Source organism: Plecotus auritus, assembly GCF_963455305.1.
Source record: "Plecotus auritus genome assembly, chromosome: 6".
NCBI lineage: Eukaryota > Metazoa > Chordata > Mammalia > Chiroptera > Vespertilionidae > Plecotus > Plecotus auritus.
Genome location: NC_137773.1, coordinates 91211969 through 91229292, shown reverse-complemented (window position 1 = coordinate 91229292; position 17324 = coordinate 91211969). Strand labels below are relative to the sequence as shown.

General features: G+C 44.9%; 1 protein-coding gene and 1 pseudogene across 2 annotated transcripts in view; both read right to left on the bottom strand.

Moving 5' to 3' along the window:
- LOC308250192 (uncharacterized protein) overlaps nucleotides 1-17324 on the bottom strand; it is a 75660-nt gene that overhangs the window by 23598 nt on the left and 34738 nt on the right. The gene's annotated exons all lie outside the window — the stretch shown is intronic.
- On the bottom strand, nucleotides 8061-8721 carry LOC308250596 (small ribosomal subunit protein uS17-like; annotated as a pseudogene). Its single transcript has 2 exons — nucleotides 8635-8721; nucleotides 8061-8442 (listed from the first exon to the last, which is right to left on the bottom strand). The product of its transcript is annotated as a small ribosomal subunit protein uS17-like (transcript).

The following is a 17324-nucleotide window of genomic DNA, read 5'->3' as shown; positions in this document are numbered from 1 at the left end:
CAAGCTATCTTGATCCTCTTTGGTGTGTAAAAAGGTTTGAAATCAAGAAATGTTAGCACTATTACTTTTCTTTTTAATATATTTTTATTGGTTTCAGAGAGGGAGAGACAGAAACATCAATGATGAGTGAGAATTATTGATCAGCTGCCCCACACTGAGGGTCGAGCCCACAGCTCAGGCCTGTGCCCTGACCAGGAATTGAACCATGATCTCCTGGTTCATAGGTTGATGCTCAACCACTGAGCCATGCCAGCCGGACTGACTTTTTTTTTTTTTTCAAGAATGGTTGGTGATTCCAGTTTATTTATAATTCCACATTAATGTATGAAACAGCTTGCCAATTTCTATAAAGATCATAGCTGGACTTATGACATATAACACGGTGTATGTTTAAGGTATACAGCATGAACTCTCTTCCAACAATGCTTTCTCTATATTAAAACATTTTTTGCAACAAATTTATTAAGCACCTATTCAGGTGCTAGAGATAATGGATATCTTCCTCTCTACTCATCAGCACTTACTAGTAAGTGTGCTCAAATATCTGCTATTTTAAATGAAACAAATGACTGCTAAAAATAATACTTATTTTATTCTTTAGATAAAGGGAAATAGTACATCCTACACACATATACTCTACACACACACCACCTACACCCACCACTAAACCTTTCAAGATGACTACAAATATGGCTCCCATCAACCCCAGATGAATCCTCCCCCCCATTTATTGAGATATAATTGACATATAGCATTGTGTAAGTTTAACCTAAACAGCATTATGATTTGATATACATATATATTGTAAAATAATAACCACAATAGGTAAGTTTTTATTTTAACACCTCACAGTATGAGTGTGTGTGTGTGTGTGTGTGTGTGTGTGTGTGTGTGTGTGGTCAGGGTGGGTGAATCCAGCCTTCTTGAAAGGTAGCAGAGCTTCCTTGGGAATTCATATCTGTATACTCTCGTGGGCTCAGATATCCTATGCTTTGTCCAGCCAAGTCCAATAGAAACAATGTACCATGTGGGATTTTAAATTTTTGAACAAAAACATTTTAAAAATAAACACAAATGGAGCCAGTACACTTTAAAATTTTTTTTAAATTTTTTTAAAATATATTTTTATTAACTTCAGAGAAGAAGGGAGAGGAAGAGAGAGGTAGAAACATCGACGATGATGTTGCTAAAACCGGTTTGGCTCAGTGGATAGAGCATCGGCCTGCGGACTGAGGGGTCCCAGGTTCGATTCCGGTCGGGGGCACGTAACTTGGTTGCGGGCACGTCCCCAGTGGGAGGTGTGCAGGAGGCAGCTGATCGATGTTTCTAGCTCTCTATCCCTCTCCCTTCCTCTCTGTAAAAAATCAATAAAATATATTTAAAAAAAAAAAAGAAACATCGACAATGAGAGGGAATCATTGATTGGCTGCCTCCTGCACGTTGGACCGAGCCAACAACCCAGGCATGTGCCCTTGACCGGAACTGAAACTGGGACCCTTCCGTCCGCAGGCCCATTCTCTAGCCACTAAGCCAAACCGGCTAGGGCTAAATTTATTTTTAATATATATGTTTTTTTATTTTAGAGAGGAAGGGAGAGGGAGATAGAAACATCAATAATGAGAGAGAATCATCGATTGGCTGCCTCCTGCATGCCCACTACTGGGGATCAAGCCTGCAACCTGGGCATGTGCTCCAACCGGGAATTGAACCGTGACCTCCTTGTTCATAGGTGGACGCTCAACCACTGAGCCACAAAGGCTGGGCGCCACTACACTTTTTTAAAGAAATATTTGTTTTATTATTATTTTTTTTTTTAGAGAGAGAGGAAGAGAAAGGGAAAGAGAAAGAAACCTGGATGTGAAAGCGAAACATTCATCGGCTGCCTCCTGCTCGCCCCCTACTGGGAATTGAGCCTGCAACCTAGGAATGTGCTCTGACCTGGAATCGAAAAAGCAACCTTTCTGTGCACTGGATGACCAACCAACTGAGCCACACTGCACAAGGCAGACCAGTGAACTTCTATTTTATTTCTTTTTAAAATATATTTCTATTGATTTCAGAGAGGAAGGGAGAGAGAGATAGAAACACCAATGATGAGAATCATTAATAGGCTGCCTCCTGCACGCTCCCTACTGGGGATTGAGCCTGCAACCCGGGGTGGCCTTGACCAGAATCGAACCCTAGACCCTTCAGTCCGCAGGCCAATGCTCTATCCACTGAGCTTAACCAGCTAGAGCACCAGTGAATTTTTATAACAATTTATTGAACTCAAGAAATCCAACATTACCACTGAAAGCGTGATCTACACCAGAATGCTGAGTAAGACAGGTTCTATCTAGAAACACTAGAAGAAGCAGGTGGCCCTGTTCCTGAGTGGCATGTGCCAATTCTTTTTTTTTTTCAGGGCGCAGGTGCTGTCCCCGCTGGCGTCCCCCGCCACCACCATGGGGAGGCCAGAGGAGCCGCGCGGAGCTGCAGGGAGCTCGCCCTGCATCCTGGGAGTGCGCGCCCGCCCCCATGTGCCAATTCTTGATTTTGGGGTGGGCACTTGGGGACAATCCCCTTAGAAGAGACATTTCTGGGCCTTCCTGGGTGATCTACAGACTCAAAGAGGGAGACAAAGGTCTGAGTGCAGAGCAGGTCAGTACCCAGACCGCAGAGGGTGCATCCTTGAACTGGCCTTGGGCAGCCAGCAGCAGCCGGGGGGAGGGGGGCGGGCAGTGGCCCTGGAGAGAGGTTTGAGGAGGGTGTTCAGGAAAGAGGGGCTGATCTCCAGGATGTGGTTTGCTGAGGGTCCCATGGGGGTTGCAAGCCTCGTGGAGCCTCCCCCTCTTCTTCACGTGGGACATGCACATGCTCTGCTCTGGGCTGAAATAGTTCACTCTTCAGTATTGAAGTCTCACATGCATTGGCCCCATGGGCTAGAGCCACCAGGTGTGGGCAGGGAACGCCAGACCCTCAGGAGACCACAGGATGTGCACAGCACAGCCACGCTGCTGAGTGTGAGCTGCAGGGCTCCCTGAGGGACCAGGACTGGACCTCACCTCCCAGAGGCAGCTGGAGGTCTGTTCTTGTTTGCAAATGGTTTTTTTTTGAGGTGAGAGATTGGGTTGTAGGTGAGGAAAGAATGGACATCTTACTTTTTCATATTCCTTTTCATTTGCTGTATACATTATTTCTTTGTATTGTAAAGCCAATAGGGAACTATCCAAGTCATGGAATTATCCAGTTTTGCCCTCACAGTCACAGAGTAAAATTTACCTATTCAGAATGGATAATATTTCAAGGGGTGTAATATTCCAGTAAATTCCAACATAATATTCCATTAAGCAATTATACCTAGGTTCTCAAATAAAATATAGACTTGTAGGTCTTTAAACTTTTTTTTAATATATTTTATTGATTTTTTAACAGAGAGGAAGGGAGAGGGATAGAGAGTTAGAAACATCGATGAGAGAGAAACATCGATCCGCTGCCTCCTGCACACCTCCCACTGGGGATGTGCCCGCAACCAAGGTACATGCCCTTGACCAGAATCGAACCTGGGACCCTTCAGTCCGCAGGCCGACGCTCTATCCACTGAGCCAAACCAGTCAGGGCTAGACTTGTAGGTCTTTATTTTTATTTTTCTGTTCTTAAGTTACATGTTAATTCAGAATTGCACATAATATCATTTTCTAGATATATGTGTTTGAAATTTGATTAATCGAAATTTTCTCCTGGTCACACCCTTAACACTCAAGAAAATCCTGCATGAGAAGAGCACTCAACTCCCACGCTCTGCTCTCTCCACAGATGCGGAACCAGCCACAGCGCAAGGAGCTTCATGCCCAGAGCCACCACTGGCCCTGCAGTCCCCTCTCCCCCACCCCATAAGCCCAAGTTCTTAGAGGGCAATGGAGAGACTTTGCTGCCTGAGCTCCACCCACAAAAGGTCCAGGAGATGTCTCTCTGATGGGTGTGTGCATGACAGCAAGGTGGGGGTGGCCACCCACAATTTTGGTTGGGGCGGGTGAAGTGGCCAGCAGCCCCCGCCCCCCTCACCCCTGCTTGAGCAGCATTCCTTGGGGGCCAAGGACTAGGATCAGCATGGTCTTGGAACTAGGAACAGACCCCCAGCTGTGCCTGGGAGATGAGGTCTTGTCCCGATCCCACAGAAAAAAAGACGACAGCTCACACTCAGCAAAGAAGTTTAATGTTTTAAAACATTACACACATGTATCATTTTGAAAAGAAAAGTTGAATTTCAAAAGTCAAAAGGAGTCATTCAAAGATCTGAGTCCTGGGCCTTCCCCACAGCAGAAGCAGCTGGGGAAAGGGATGCTGAGATTCTCCTCCTGGCCACTACCTGTTCCATCTGAGCCTCCTGGGCAGTGACTGCTTCTCTTCTTGGTTTCCAGGCCCTGGGCTGGGCAGGGGCCTGTCCTAAGTTCAGTGCTCCTGCCCTTTCCCTGGAAAAGGCTCAGCAGACTCTGACCACCACCTGCACCCTGACCCAGGGGGTCCCATGCCTCCCGCGGAAGATTTTTAGGGAGCCTGAGGAGTAATGGCCTCAAACCATGAAGCAGCACCACCCATCTATGGTCTGGCCCCATTTCTCACATGTGCAGTGGGGTTCCCGTGCAGAACAGTGGTCACCATTTAACAGTGCATTTAACAGTGGTCGCCATTCACTTATCCACTGCAAGTTATGGAGTGCTTTTTACATTCAGCCAGGCGCCAGTCCAACACTCAGGAGCTTAGAGGTAACGTTAAAAAAATGTTTTAAATATCTTTATATTATATAGCACAGAGCTTGAGATATGCTAGGTGTTTTAAGCATATTTCAAACATTAACTCTTTAATATTCTTCATAAATTCACAGGAGATAGGCTAATTATTACTGTCAACTGGTAGATGGAAAATCCAAGGCCCGAACAACATTGTTGCCAAAACTTGCACCAGAAACTACAAATATTTAACATCTTATAGTTTCTGTGAATAAATAATCTGGGCGCAGCTTAGCTGGGTGCTTCTGACAGACTCAAGGTGTCTCATGGGCTGGTACTGAGGGCAGATTTGCTCCCGCCCTCACACACGGGTGCTGTCAGGTTTCAGTTTGAGAACTTAGTTTCTGTCAGTTGGCTGGGCACTCCCTCAGGTCTGTCCTATGGGGCCTCTACGTGGTTGCTCTTCTAATTCCGGCGGGGAGAGGGTGGAGGGGAGAGAGAGAGAGAGAGAGAGAGAGAGAGAGAGAGAGAGAGAGAGAGAGAGAGAGAGAGAGAGAACTTCATGCCCAGAGCCACCACTGGCCCTGGAAGAAACTCAAGAAAGGAAGTTACAGATTGTAAAGAAAACTTGAACATGACATCCCATCACCTTGGCTGCACTGTGTGTCCAGAAGCCAGTTCCTAACGGATTAGTGGGGACACTGGGATGTGCACAGCAGGAGCAGGGCCCCTGGAGCCATGTGGAGGTCTGATTTCACATCTGACAGGAGACCACAGGAGGTATTATGAGAGTAGATGGCAATGTCTGAATTTCCTTAGTTAATTTCAACCCTTAAAAGTACAGACCTTCAAATGTGGCTCAGAAGGGAGTGACATTCCCAGGATCACAACCCTGAAACCCAGACCTGTTTTAAGTGGTGTGCCAGGCTCCATCCCACGCTTCTTGTAATTCTGCCATCTCTGAGTTTTTGCTTCAGACGTATGTGCCACCAGCCCACAGGTGTTGGAGGTTTTATGTCCTATACACCTGCTGATGTCCCTAGGAAGTAGTTTCTAGCATCATCCCCACTGTGCAAGTTGGGAGAAAGGAAAGGCCCTGAGAGGCACAATGGTTTTTCCAGGACACAGAACTGGTCAGAAAAAAAAGTCAGAACTCAGCTCTCTCCCCTAAAGATCGGGCGTGGTTACGCTACTGGGAGCGATGGGAAGAGCTGTGTTGGATATCTGTGCATAGTTACAGAGATGACGTGGGTGAGGAGGGTGAGCAGTTAACAGCCAGAGGGAGCTTTGAGTGGTTCTGATTGAAGGGAGGGGCTCAGGTAATGTAATCTTGAAGAAGTGACCTCACTCCTTGGTGACAGAACAAAACAGAAGTTAGAACTCTGGTAACCAGGTACCCACATTCTAGAGACATGCAGCTCAGTTGACTGGAGACAGTGGAGAGAAAAGGATGTTCTCCAGTTCTCTCCTGACTTTCTGAGGCTGTGGATTCTGGAAAGCCAGTAAATGGTGTTGATCACTGTAGACGCTGGCTCACCTTTTACTTCCCATGCAACTTGGTGTTTGGCAGGGCATATGCTCAGGTGACACAGGGCAGTTGCACATTCCCTGCCCTTTCTTCTGTGTGTTTTGGAGTGGAGGGCAAGGCAGGCAGGCGGGGAGGGGACTTCCTGGGCAGAAGCAAGTTGTTGAGTATTGGAAGTCTGATGTGTCTGTTAAGTGTATACCCAAGGCCATGTATCAGAATAAAAAGTGAGTGCTGAGTCCTGGCTGGTGTGGCTCAGTTCATGCCCCGAGAGGTCGCTGGTTTGATTCCCGGTCAGGGCACATGCCTACGTTGTGGGCTTGATCCCCCTACAGTGGTGGGTGTGCAGGAGGCAGCCTCCCTCTCTCTCTCAAATTAATAAAAACATATTTTTTAAAAAAAAGGAGTATTAAGGACCAAGTTTCCCTACATATTGGTCATTTTGGGCCCTTAAAGGTGTCATTTTGTTCCCTTAATCGCTGCAGATGCTTCTCTGTATCTGATCAGGGGAGCAAAATTTATGGTGAGGTCCCCCCTGTGGTGATGCCCAGGCAGGCCCCTGATATGTCCTGGCCTGGATACTGAGCACTGTTTTACTGAGAGATTATGGAGGAGCTGGTAGATGGGTTCAAATTCTTGATATCCTTGACAGAGGGCAGGTACATCAGGCCACCACCAGTCAGAGCTGGTGAGAGGTAAGAGTGTGCACTAAGGTGTCTGTACACCCAGGATCCCAAGATGATCTGGGCAGCCCAGAACCTGGACTCAAATCTGGAGACTTTTGGGGGGTCCTCCCAGGCTTTCCCACTAGTGTCCCACTGCCCCACTCCCAAAGGAGTCTGGGCCTCCATTCTTTCCACTACCAGATATATGAAAGGATAGGAAATATTTTTTGAAATACAGTGTTAGAGAAATCTGTACATTGTTGGAATTTACACTAGGCCATAAACATCTTGCATTTTGCTGCTGTTTTGACGGTTTGAATTGCCTGCCCCAGGTATCCTGAGTAGTAGTCAGCCTCACTGTCCCTCCAAAATTTCTCCAAGTTTTACACATCATCACACTTAGTAGGAGGGTTTATACAGAGAAAGAGAGGATAGGATTAATCTGTTCTATAGGTATATGCAATTTGTGCTCTACAGAATGCACCACTGGGACTCCCCTCCCCCCAGTCGAGGAGCTGAGGCCTCACTTGTCTTCATGATGTTTGGCAAGGTATGTCATTTGCCACAGTGATGCATTCCTTCAATGCAGTTGGACCTCAACATTATTCAATTCAGTTGCTGTGTCCATTATTTTATTGGGATCATCTAAAGTGGTTTCTGATAGCCCTCGCCAGTTTGGCTTAGCAGGGGTGGGCAAACTTTTTGACTCGAGGGCCACAATGGGTTCTTAAACTGGACCGGAGGGCCGGAACAAAAGCATGGATGGAGTGTTTGTGTGAACTAATATAAATTCAAAGTAAAGGAGCGGAGGGGAGAGCAAGAGAACCAGATAGAACAGCCGGATCCGGCCCGCGGGCCGTAGTTTGCCCACGGCTGGCTTAGTGGCTAGAGCGTCCACTTGTGGACCAAAGGGTCCCAGGTTCAATTCTGGTCAAGGGCACATATCTTGGTTGCAGGCTCCTCCACAAAATCTTTTTTTAAAAAATTAAGTGGCTTGTAGATGACCATCTTTTATCTTTGTGTTCATCTGTTTCCTCTGTGCTTCTGTGTGACCTCACCTCTTTTGAGTGTTTTTGTTGTATGTTTTTTTGTTTTGTTTTGTTTTTATTTTTAACTGAGAAAATACCTTTATTTTTGGAGGGAATGGGCAGGTATCCAGTCTCAGAACTTGTGGAAATGCTTCTTGGTGCCGGCAGTTTTGGTGATCTCGAGCACACTGAAGTGCACGGTCTTGCTCTGGGGCTGCCACTCATCAACCGTGACAATGTCACCACTCTGGACATCTCTGAAGCGGGGCAGATGCAATGACATGTTCTGTGGCACTTCTCACAGCAGCTGTTCTTTTGGATGTGGTGCAGGTGGTCTCCGGGGTGATAATGGTCCTCCACATCTTCATCTTGGTCATCACACCAGACAAGATGCGCCCTCAGGTGGCATTTCTTGTCAGTGTAGGTGCCCTCAATGGCCTCTTGGATGTCTTGAAGCCTGGATCCTTGTAGTTTGATGGTAGCTTCTCTTTGCCAGTTTCTCCAAGCAGTATCCTCTTTTAAAAATTTTTTTAAATAAAATTAAGTTTTTAATGATTTTAAAGAGAGAGGGAGAGGAGGGAGAGAGGGATCTGCTACCTTCCTCACCTGCTGCCTCCCTCACACACCCTGACCAGGGATCAAGCACACAACCAGGGCATTTGCCCTGACCGGGAATCAAACTGACGACCTTTCGATGCTCAACCAACTAAGCCACACCAAGCAGGGCTCCTCTTTTTATTTTGAAAGATATTCAGCTGCTTTTGATAGGCATGCTCAGTTGGAATGTCCGCCATCTTCACAGCCGCCAGAAAAAAGAAAGCAATCTGACCTCTTCTTGTAAGAACGCCAGTCATATTGGATTACGACCCATACCAATGAACTCAATTATTTTCTTAAAGACCATCAATCAAAATACAGGCACATTTTGAGGTAATGAGCTTTTAGACATCAATGTGTGAATTGGGGACACACAACTCAGCTCTTAACATAAGATAATCCTTGGCTGAGAGAATCGCCCAGGGATAGAACTGCTAGTGGAAGGATATGCATATGTAATATTTTCATAGCTACCGATTCCAATTGAAAAGGCTATAACAGTGACATTGCCACCTGCTCTTTCTAATGATGGCTGCTTCCTCACATCCAGCCTGACATCAAATTTCTTCTTTTTTAAAAAACAATTCCAAACAACTCATTAAAACAAGGCTTCCCTCTCTCTCTCTCTCTCTGTGTGTGTGTATATATATATATATATATATATATATATATGTGTGTGTGTGTGTGTGTGTATATATATATATATATCTGTGTGTGTGTGTATAATATTAATATAATAAAACCCTAATATGTGTGTGTGTGTATAATATTAATATAATAAAACCCTAATATGCAAATGGCCCAAACGGTGGAACGGTCGCTATGACGCATACTGACCACCAGGGGGCAGATGCTCAATGCAGGAGCTGCCCCTTGGTGGTCAGTGTGCTCCCACAGGGGGAGCACCGCTCAACCAGAAGCTGGGCTCATGGCTGGTGAGCACAGCGGTGGTAGCAGGAGCCTCTCCCACTTCTGTGGCAGTGCTAAGGACTCCTCGGGGGATGTCCACCTGCCGGCTTAGGGCCACTAGGCAAACATCCCCCAAGGGGTCCTGGACTGCAAGAGGGCATAGGCCAGGCTGAGGGATTCTCCCTCCACCCCCGTGCACAAATGTCGTGCACCAGGCCTCTAGTATATATATTGATTTCAGAGAAGAATGGAGAGGAATAAGAGAGAGAGAAACATCAATGATGAAAGAGAATCATTGATCAGCTGCCTCCTGCACACCCCACACTGGGGATCAAGCCCACAACCTGGGCATGTGCCCTGACTGGAAATCAAAACCAGGAACTCTTGGTTTCTGGGTTTACACTCAACCGCTGAGCCACATCAGTGGGGATTCACTTGCTTTAATCTTAAATTCCAGCTCTTCACAAGTATCTTGTCCCCATGCTGTGAGGATAAAGGTTTCTCCAATTTAATAAGAATTCTCCTACCCATTGACTCTGTTCACAGTCCCAGCATGGCTGGAAATCAGTGTGCTTAGAGCATTTAAGTGTGACTTCTCAGCTTCCTCATTTCATCTGACCCATTTCTGTCTTGACCCCAGGGGTCTTAGGACCCCTCCCTAGGTATTCCATTTGTTATCATCTCCCTCAACCACTCACTCCAGGCCTGAGAAAAATGGGACAGCCAAAGGAGTCAACACTGTCTACACTCATAACTCTGACCCCATGGTACCGCAGCTAGACAGGGAGTGGCTGTCCTGTGATCTAGGCCAGTTGAACCGTGGTGACCTAACCTGGGCCACTCACCTTGGTCCAACACAATTGCTATATTAACAATAAGAAGCTGCCATCTTGTTTAGAATCTCAGGTCTCACATTCTCTTGTTTCATTCTTCCCTCTTCACCCTATCTCCCTCTACCTGTGTAGGTTATAGCCTCCAGATCTAGGCCACTAGCACCAGCAGTGAGTATTCTGAGGTTTCAGAACTCTCTAGAATTCTAAGTCCCAGTCCTTAGTAAAGAAAGTGCCTACTATCTCCACTACCCACCCCCAGCCCCCAGCTCACCCCCAAGTTCCAAAGAACATGGACCAATATCCACAAAGCCCTAGACCAGTGGTTCTCCAGCTTCCTAATGCTGCGATCCTTTAATACAGTTCCTCATGTTGTGGTGACCCCAACCATAAAGTTATTTTCGTTGCTACTTCATAACTGTAATTTTGCTACTGTTATGAAACGTAATGTAAATATCTGATATGCAGGGTGCCTTAGGCAACCCCTGTGAAAGGGTCGTTCGACCCCAAAAGGGGTCACGACCCACAGGTTGAGAACTGCTTTCCTAGATAAAGACACCTTCTCCCTGCCATCTTTGGGCTAATGAGGTCCCCAACCCAAGCACTTGGGGGGTTTCTCCCCAGCTTCTGTGATGTCAGTGTCTACATCAATAATAAGGGGCTGTATGGCGGCGGGGGCGGGGGGGGGGGCTCCTCCTCCTGACTGAGTAGGCTCTGCAGCAGCAGGCTTCTGATTTAAGTTCAGACTCTCATTAGGGTCTCACATTTCAGAGTGCTTTGAGCAAGCTTTTTGCCCCTTTGGCTGGGAGAGTGGATTTTGTGTCTGCCAGGTGAGCACTCTGTCTTTTAATGCATCCCAGCTCTGGTGGTACAGCCACCTCTCTCTAATGGCCAAGTTGCTTTTTCATTGAACATCTCTCTCTCCCCCTTCTTCACTCTCTCCCCCTCCCTCCTTACAGGTTACACCATTCTGTCTTCTCCCACCATTCCCAAGAGTGAGTACTTCAGATTCTTGTGTACCTATGACCACTACCCTTTCTATAAAAATTAGGAGCAGCTCAGCCATCAGCAGGAAGGTCTCTGTAAACGGAGGTGCGGTTTTCTAAGTAAGCCAGTAGGCCATACTATGAGGGTTGTACCAGGAGTCATTAGAGATGTACTGGTTCCATTAAATACTTTTTTTGAGACCTTAGTGTTGTTTTTAAATTTTGGTAAATGAGTTGATATCAGTAATACCTACTGTGTCTTGGTGCCTCCTTGCATTTTCGCTTCAGTGCACGACAGGATTAGTAATTTTTACATATGAGTTCCTACCATGGTCTGATCATAGCACTTAGCTAACCAGAGGGGGTGAGGGATCCTACAAAGTCTACTTGACACCTACTGTAGGGACCCCTCCGCGGCCTGGAATACATCGACTATATTAATGGTGTGGTATTTTCACATCAGGCTCATTGATCAGTCACCAAGTTAGCCATAGAAGAGGAGGAAAGTCCCTTGAATTTTTACCTAGACCTCTGGTTAGAGGTCCATATTTTCATATTTCAAGATACCACAGGGCCACAGTTGATACCAGCAGGTCTGAGGTGTTGGTATGTGTCTCAGAAATTCAAGTCAATTTATTGTCATGACCAATAAAATGAGCCTTTGCAGATTGAGGTTGAATAAGTGCAGATTTAGGAGTGACCTTGATTTGTATTAGGGTATTATGGGGCAAGAGATCTTCCCAGAGTTCTTTATGCCAATGGAACCTTAGAGGAGTTGCTATTGAGATAGCTAGATCATTGTCCTGGCCAAAAGATCAGTAACATGAGCAGAAGAATTAAATTCTTCACCAGGGAATTGGCTAGTGCTGACACAATTGCCTAGAATTTGACTAATCTGATTCTTCTATCCAGTCTTTGATCAGGGATGACCTGTTTGTTTGAACTAGGGACAGAACGCATCATGTCTGCAGTGGGCTCCATCGCATTTGGTTACAACATACTGTCTATAAAAGTATGAAGTCCCTGTTCATTCATGTGTTCCCAACTGATTCCCAATGTGTTTAGAAAGAAGACCTCTTCTATAGAATGGACTGCATTAATCACAGAAGAGGAGAACACACTTCCTCTGGTAGATGAGATATACCAGATAAGTCATTTTTGTCTCCATTCTGTTTTCTGTTCAATGAAAAGGCATTGGCTTAGAAAGCCTGAGGGGACCTGCATTCATGATCCAAGACGAAACAGGAAGCTGGCTGTGGAGGATCACCAACTCAGGCCCTGAGAGGACCTCCATTTAAAAAGGATTCTGTCAATTTCAGCAGGGGATGCTCGGTGTGCATCACCAGCTGAGAATAGTTTCTGATACAAGAATGCCTTAGGCCAGTGGTCGGCAAACTCATTAGTCAACAGAGCCAAATATCAACAGTACAACGATTGAAATTTGAGAGCCAAATTTTTTAAACTTAAACTTCTTCTAACGCCACTTCTTCAAAATAGACTCACCCAGGCCGTGGTATTTTGTGGAAGAGCCACACTCAAGGGGCCAAAGAGCCTCATGTGGCTCGTGAGCCGCAGTTTGCTGACCACTGCCTTAGGCAATGTCCATCGTAGGTGATTTAGAGATTTTTCAATGCAGAAAAGGCTAATAAAACATTTTATGGGTCAGCAGGTATGGGGAATAAATAATAATCGAGTGACTTATTGTGACAAATTCTTAAACCATGTTTCCTCATTCAAAGTCAGTCAATTATCAAGTGTCATGTGAATAAGCAATCAAGCAGATCTGATAAACTATAGCTGGGACTGCTGTGACCAAGGGGAATGTGTCCATGACATAGATTCTACATCTGCTTCTGTCACCCTCTCAGCACACAAGGCCTGGTATTGCCTCAAAGAAATTATCAGACTGGGATAAGCATGGATTTCTAAAGATTTTTTTAAAATATATTTTTATTGGTTTTAGAGTGGAAGGGAGAGGGAGGAAGAGAGAGAGAAACATCAATGATGAGAGAGAATCAGTGATCGGCAGCTTCCCACATGCCCCCCACTGGGGATCAAGCCCACAACCCAGGCATGTGCCCTTGACTGGAATTGAACCCGTGACTCTTCAGTTCACAGGCCGACACTCTATCCACTGAGCCAAACCAGCCAGGGCTCTAAAGATGTTTTTAAGTAAGCAGGCACAGAGTGGGCTTGAATTAGGTAATAAGAAGCTGAAAATGGTCCAAACATGGCAATTAAATTTTCTAAAAGATGCACATGACTGAGAGTATCACCAAGCAGATCCCACTTGGGATTCACCTTTGTTTCGGAACCACAGTGCATCCAAAGGTCTAAGGGATCTCATTGAAAATAAAAGTCTGGCCAGTGTGGCTCAGTGGTTAAGCATTGACTTCTGAACCAGAAGGTCACAGCTTGATTCTGAGTCAGGGCACATGCCCAGGTTGCAGGCTCAATCACCAGTGTGGGGCCTGCAAGAGGCAGCTAATTAATGATTCTCTCTTATCATTGACTAGAGGCCTGGTGCACAAAATTCATACACTCACGGGGATCCCTTAGCCTGGCCTGTGCCCTCTCACAGTCCAGGAGCCCTCAGGGGATGTCCGACTGACGGGGAGCAGGCCTAAGCTATCAGTTGGACATCTTTAGCACTTCCATGGAGGTGGGAGAGGCTCCCGCCACAGTCGCTGCACTTGCCAGCCTTGAGCCCGGCTTCTGGCTGAGCAGTGCTTCTGCTGTGGGAGCACACTGACCATCAGGAGGCAGCTCCTGCATTGAGTGGGATCGGGCTGAAACCAGCTCTCCAACATCCCTCAAGGGGTCCTGGATTGCAAGAAGGCGCAGGAAAGGCCGAGGAACCCCACAGGTGCATGATTGGGGCCAGGGAGGGATGCAAGAGATTGGCCAGCCAGGGAGGGACTGTGGGAGGGCTCCAGGGCGTCTGGCCCATATTGCACAGTCCTGATCAGCTGGACCCCAGCAGCAAGCTAAGCTACCGGAGTGTCTGCCCCCGGGTGTTCAGTGCACAACATAACAAGCGTTGAGCTGCCTTAGCGTATCATTAGCATATGCCACTTTGATTGAATGGACAACCGGATGACCAGACACTTAGCATATTAGGCTTTTATTATATAGGATGTTTCTATCTCTCTTTCCCTCTCCCTTCCTCTCTGAAATAAAAAATATATAAATATTTTAAACAGAAACACCTAAAAGACAGACTCTGGGAGCCTTCTCATTTCACTCTAGAGCAGTCGTGGGCAAACTACGGCCCACGGGCCGGATCCGGCTGTTCTATCCGGTTCTCTTGCTCTCCCCTCCGCTCCTTTACTTTGAATTTATATTAGTTCACACAAACACTCCATCCATGCTTTTATTCCAGCCCTCCGGTCCAGTTTAAGAACCCATTGTGGCCCTCGAGTCAAAAAGTTTGCCCACCCCTGCTCTAGAGGGTGTTTTTCCAATTAAGATAGGGCTGCAAGAAAAACTTGTTTTAGCCAGTGTCCTTCATCCACAGTCATTCAATCCTTCCTAATAAGGATTCCACATTGGGGGAAAGAAATGAACATATAAAATCTAGGTTCAGGAGATTTTTAAAAAAATATGTATTTTAGCCCTGACCGGTTTGGCTCAGTGGATAGAGTGTCGGCCTGCGGACTCAAGGGTCCCAGGTTCGATTCCAGTCAAGGGCATGTACCTTGGTTGCAGGCACATCCCCAGTGGGGGGTATGCAGGAGGCAGCTGATCAATGTTCTCTCTCATTGATGTTTCTAACTCTCTATCCCTCTCCCTTCCTCTCTGTAACAAATCAATAAAATATATTTTTAAAAAATATGTATTTTATTGATTTTTGACAGAGAGGATGGGAGAGGGAGAGTTAGAAACATAAATGAGAGAAAATCATCCATCAGTTGCCTCCTGCACACCCCCTACTGGGGATGTGCCCACAACCAAGGTATATGCCCTTGACCGGAATCGAACCTGGGACCCTTGAGTCCGCAGGCCGATGCTCTATCCACTGAGCTAAACCGGTCAGGCGGTTCAGGAGATTTTAACATTCTTCTATCATATAAAACCCAATGTGTCATTCACTTTCTATCATATGTATAGTAAATTAAATACACATGTACATAACATTTTAGTTTGTGAGTTTTCCCAAATTTGTAGCAAGTAATGCTGCCATCATAAGATAGAACACAAAAGAACAGTTGTGGTGCACATTTGAACAAAACCCCTCCAATATGTAATTTTTTAGTAAACACATTTCTTAGGTTGAACTTCTTTGCTCTTTATAAAAAGTTGTAGCCATTACTCGTTACCCACGATTTCACATATGCTTGAGGTCTAAGCATGTGAATAAAAACGTGTGAATAGTGAAATAGGTAACAGGGTTTGTGGATCATTTGTAAGCATATTTTGTGCTCATATCTCTAAAAATATAGTTCCAAATCGTAACAATGACCAATAGTCTCCCTCCTTTCTAATGTCACTGACTGGAGATCCCTATAAATTAACTTGAGCTTGACTACATTGGTTTTACCTCCTAGAAAACAATTATGATTACCAAAAGTAGATAAAGTTTACCTCCTCAGCATTCAATACAGAAAAAGGTCTTGCTTCCTTGCATAGCAATCAAATAATCTAACACAAGCCAAAATCCTATTAAAAGTTCTTTTGGGCACCTTGTTACTATTACACCGGACAGTCATTTATCGTTTGTGGCCATTCTTGTTAGAATTCATTACATTTCCCTTTTTAAATTAAATCTATTGGGTAATATTGGATAACATTACATAAAAGTCAGGTGTACAACTTTATAATACATCTGTATAATCTATTATGTACTCACTACTAGAAAAGGCTAGTCTCCTTCTGTAATCATATACTTGATACCTTTTACCCTCTTTATACTCCCCCATCTCCCTCCCATTTCTGGTAACCACCATTCTGTTGTACCTATGCATTTTAGTTTGCTTAGTTTGTTCATTTGCTTTTTGTTTTATATCCTACATAAAAGTGAAATAACACAGTACTTGGCCTTCTGTCTTATTTCACTTGGCATACTAGTATTCTCAAGATCCATCTATACTGTCACAAATGTCAGTATTTAATCTTTTTATGGCTGAATAGTATTCCATTTATACATGTTCACATCTTCATTATCATCATCTGTTGGAAGACGTTTAGGTTTTTCCATGTCTTGGCTATTGTGAATAATGCTGTAATGAACACAGGGGCACATATATCTTTACAAATAAACGTTTTCAAAATTTTCAAGTGGATACCCAAAAGAGGGATTGCTGGGTCATATGGTACTATAAAATTTTTTGAGAAAAATTTGTTCTGTTTTCCATAGTAGCTGCACCAATTTACAGTTCCACCAGCAGTTTACAGAGGTTACCTTTTCCTCACATCCTCTCCAACACTAGTTATTTCTTGTCTTATTGATAATAGCCATTCTAACAGATGTGAGGACTACATCTCTCTTTTTGGCTACAGGTGCGATCCTGTGGATCACATAGAAAGAAGGTAATGAGCCCGGCAGGCGTGGCTCAGCAGTTGAGCGTTGATCTATGAACCAGGGGGTCACGGTTCGATTCCCGGTCAGGGCACATGCCCTGGGTTGCGGGATTGATCCCCAGTGTGAGGTGTGCAGGAGGCGGCTGATCCATGATTCTCTCTTATTGATGTTTCTCTCTCTCTCTATCCCTTTCCCTTCCTCTCTGAAATCTATCTATCTATCTATCTATCTATCTATCTATCTATATATATAGATATATATATCTATATATATCTATATATATATATATAGAAAGAGGGTAATAAGAAAACCATGATTTATGTTTTTTATATTATGAAAAACAAATTAGAGACAAAAAAATGTACCCAAAAAAGGAAAAAAATAAGATCTGCCTGCAAAATGAAATAGACAGATGATGTATTTTTAATTTATACACCAGAAACATATTAACCAGTTATTTCAATATATTTAATTTTTAAAAATTTGCCTTAGAAAAAATACACCTGAACTTATATGACTGAGAAAAAAATGCAGTGTATTTGAAAATCCACAAA